At 37.8% G+C, this 4,370-nt stretch overlaps 1 pseudogene across 1 annotated transcript; it reads left to right on the top strand.

The window, feature by feature from the left end:
- Positions 1-265: 265 nt before the first annotated feature.
- Positions 266-1,331, top strand: LOC309870241 (mortality factor 4-like protein 2 pseudogene; annotated as a pseudogene). Its single transcript has 2 exons — positions 266-546; positions 786-1,331. The product of its transcript is annotated as a mortality factor 4-like protein 2 pseudogene (transcript).
- The last annotated feature ends 3,039 nt before the right edge of the window (positions 1,332-4,370 follow it).

The raw sequence follows: 4,370 nt of genomic DNA, 5'->3' as shown, positions 1-4,370 counted from the left end.
TGCATACTTGCCTGAAGGGCACTGTGCTTGGAGATCAGGACAAAAATGCCATCATCAGAAAAACTAAGTTTGCTGTATAGTAAGGATCAGAAGATCTGATCCTGATTGCAGAACCATCCCTGATTACAGAATCTGGGTTGTCTCTCCCACTTCATCCTTCCAGACCATCCCAGGAGATCTAGGAGGTTCCATCTGGGAAAACGCTAGGAGTTCTTGGAAGGTAAATAAGGAAGAAGATTATTGGTTGGAGTGAAAACAGGGTTGAATGAGTTCCAGAAAGTAGGGTTCTCAAACTTATGGACAACAATCTGCAGAAGACAACTTCAAACAACCTACTAGAAGACTGCTGGTCCACAGCAGAAGAACCTGGAACTGGCTCTCCCAGGCAGTTGGGGTGGGTGCTGTTCTGCAGAGAACCCCCCATCCTGGGATCTCTGAGGAAGACAAGAAAGAATAAGCAGAAGACTCCTGGAAATGGAGATGGTGGTAGTGCCAGCAAAGCACCCCAGCCACCTCAGAAGGAAAGGGTCCTGGACAGACCCCATTGTTGAAAATAAGAAGCCGCTTAAGAAAAGAATGGAAGTGGGAAGCCTGGGAGGCTCAGTCATTAAGCATCTGCCTTTGGGTCAGGTCACGATCTCCAGGTCCTGGGATCGAGCCCTGTGTCGGGCTCCCCACTCAGTGGAGGATCTGTTTCTCCCTCTCCCTCTCTCAAAAAAGAAAGAAAGAAGGAAAGAAGGAAAGAAGGAAAGGAAAGGAACGAAGGAACAAAGGAATGAAGGAAGGAAAGAAGGAAAGAAAGAAAGAGAATAGAATGGAAGTTAAAGTAAAGATTCCTGAAGAATTAAAATCATGGTTCGTTCAGGACTGGGACTTAGTTACCAGGCTAGAAGCAGCTGTTTCAACTCCCTGCTAAGGAAAATGCAGATGCCATTCTGGAAGAGTATGCAAATTGCAAGAAGTTGCAGGGAAATGTTGGTAATAAGGAGTATGTAGTTAATGAAGTTGTGACAAGAATAAAAGAATATTTCAATGTGATGTTGGGCATTCAGCTGCTCCACAAATTTGGGAGGCCCCACTATGAAGAAATCCTCTTGGCTTGCCCTGATATGCCAATGTCACAGGTTGAGGGAGCCCTACACCTACAGAGATTATTTGTAAAAATCGGAGCAATGTTGGCATATAGGCCCCTTGATGAGAAGACCCTTGCATTATTGTTGGGCTATTCACATGATTTCCTAAAATACCTGCCAAGGAATGCTGCATCTCTGTTTACTGCCAGTGATTATAAAGTGGCTTCGCCACCACAAAGCCCCGTGAGGGTCTACTGACCACTCACTATTACGTCTGTATCTGTAAACATTCTTTTTATTATTAGTCTTTTTCTTGTAAAATTGATGTTCTTTAAAATTGTAAATGTAGAACAGGGCTTGTGTTTCAGTTTGTTTTCTGTTTTGTTTTAAATAGAAGATGAAAAGAGTGCAAGCTCTTTTTCTCATTTCAAAGTTGCTACCAGTGACACAGTCATTAGATGAAGAAGAAGCATTCAGCAGAACATTTTAGTGCCTAGCGGACAATGTTGCTTGAATGCTGGTGGTTCTATCCCTTTGATGCTACACAATTTTCTAGTATGTGTTAACACTACGTGACAAAATGTCCTGATTCCTAGTGCCAAAGTTTCAACTTAATGCATGTACCTCAAAACCCATGCATTTGTGCTCTTTTTTTAAAAAATGGGGTTTGAAGTGAAGCAGCCCATCCTCTACAAGTCCATCTGTGTTTTTCCTTAGGCATTCTATCTTTGCTCAAATTGTTGAAGGATGGTGCTTTGTGTCATGGTTTTTGTATTTGAGTCGAACACACATTCTAACAGGACAGAGGTAACGCATTATTGGGTAGCCATGGTTTTCTGGAGAAGTTGATATTTTAGGAATTGTATTTCAGATCTTAAATAAAAGTTGTTTCTAAATTTCAAAGCAAAAAAAAAAAAAAAAAGCAGGATGTAGAGTAGGACAAGGTACAAGAAAGAAAAAAATGAGTCAAGGGAGAGTATTAAAGATGCATCCTATGAACCATGAACAGAGACCCGAGAGGCTGTTCTGTGCAAGATCATGACCTGAGCTAAAGTCAAGAGTCAGAGGTTTAACCAACTGTGCCACTCATGCACCCTGTGACTAATCTTTCAAATCCCTTCCAGATCTATAATTTTATAATCATTGCTTCCCTTTTTCTTCCTCCAGGCCTCTCCTTGGAATCATCTTGGACCATTTGGCTCCTGGTTTCCATCTTCAGAGAGCATTCTCAAACTCTCTGTGGAAACTTAGAAGGTTATTCTTGTAAGTCTTGTCTTTTATTGGCCTGATTTCTTATATTTACTATTTTTGTCTTTCTGCACACACTTTATTTTCCCCTACAGCATATTGTATTAGGCCATGTTCTATTTTATTCTTTAACATTTCTTATTTCACTATCATGCCATTCTATCCTTTTGAATTTCTATTGGAAGCAATTTAAGTGGTATATATAATAATATTTTTGAAAACTTTTGTCCTATTTTCTTTTCCATAATGAAATAGTCACATTATAAGAGTTTTCTATGTATTTCTGCTGGGTTGATTTTTTTTTCTCACTTTAGCAATGTTATAATTAAACCAATAAATATGAGTCCACAGACTATTACTAGCTTGAGAACTCTTCTTTGATGATTAATGTTCAGAAAGCTATGTGGTAACTTTATATTTAGTTACTGTTTTCAACTTTCTAAGATGCAGTGCTTTTGTCTTATGAACAATAAGCACATATTTAAAACAATATTAAATATTTTCCTCAGAGAATCTTTAATAGAAATAGATATACCTTGTAAATGCAAATACAGAAATATTTCCATATTTAAATGTTCTATTAAAACGACATCCTCAAATACTATCTCTGTGGGTGGATGTTTGCATTACTCAAAATTTTATCTATTTGTGTATTCTAACACCTCTAAAACTCCCCAACCAACCATTACTGCTAATGATACGATCAAGGGAGACATTTCAAACTATAAACAATATCTTAAAAACAATCTTTCTAGGAAGAAAAAAGATAAGCTTTACTTCCTTGTAATATATTTTTTTTCTTTCAAAGAAAAATCCTCCTCCTATCAGCTTTCACAGAATGGACAAATATTTTTATTCAGCTGCTTGCAATGCCTTTCTGGTTCTCCACTCTAATTCTGTCTTAAATTTTAGACTCTGAAGCTATGTTACACAGAGTTAAGAGCCTGATGAAAAAATAGGAATATTGTGCTTTGTGGACCTGGGATCATCACATTCTCTCAAGGCCATGTGCTTTGGAATCTCCTGGAAGTTTGTTAAGAAATAAAATACCTGGGCTTCTTTAGACCCACCAAATCAGAATTTCTGCTGATGGAACATACAAAGCCTTTTTTTTTTTTTTTTTTTTTTTTGCATTACTTCTACTGATCCTTACAAGCATTAAAGGTTAGGATGCACTGTATGAGAGTAAAAAGTCCTAAAATAGTCATTTCCAAACATCTTTTAAAAAGTTTTTAAAAGACTTACCTCTATTGGCTCTTCTCTTTGCTAAGCTATGAATGAGAGTTGATTAATGAGAAAAAAAAAAAAATTGTCTTTCAGGACCAAAGGCCATTTCTACTTTCTTTCATTTTTTTTTTTTTTTTTTAACTAGGCTTTGGTGGCTGATGTGTCTATCCCAAAATATGTTCCACCTCAATGCTCCAAGTTACAAGTGTATTAATTACCTGAATGGAGAACCCATTTACTATCTGACATCATCAGGTTAGCTTAGACTCATTTTTCATAAGTCTACATCTTGGGCAGCTGGGCTCCCAGTAAGGCAGGTGGAAAAGGAACTTCTAGAGCAATCTTCTGTCTACTTTTTTTTGTTTCTTTGTTTTTTCCAGGCTGCCTTCCCTTAGCTATTTCTTTCCTCTTGTCCCGAAGAACAGAAGAATATCTGTATCTATCTGTTCCTGCTTCATGCATTTCTCCACAGCCATCTCCATGGAATATGCATGCTGCATACTGAGATATGTTATTTCTTATTTCAGACTGGCTTTTATCACGGAAGATAATACCTTTCAAGAGATGGTGAATATCCCTAGGTCTCTGACCATCTATTATTGTGCCAGTGCACACACACACACACACACACACAAAACTTAAGTTTGGAAAGCATTCACTCTCCTACATGTCAAAGTCCTCGGTGATTCTGATCTCCGGAAATTCTTAAGTATTACTGGAGTGTGGCTACATTTGTTTGCAGTGTATGTCCCCTCCTATTTAAATTTTGCTGTTTCTTGAATCACTATATTTGTTTTTCAAAGCTCAGTGTATTTCTACAAT

The sequence above is a fragment of the Mustela nivalis genome, assembly GCF_964662115.1.
Source record: "Mustela nivalis genome assembly, chromosome: 7".
NCBI classification, from domain to species: domain Eukaryota; kingdom Metazoa; phylum Chordata; class Mammalia; order Carnivora; family Mustelidae; genus Mustela; species Mustela nivalis.
Note: the sequence above shows the minus strand (reverse complement) of the source record. Positions and strands in the feature narration are given on the sequence as shown.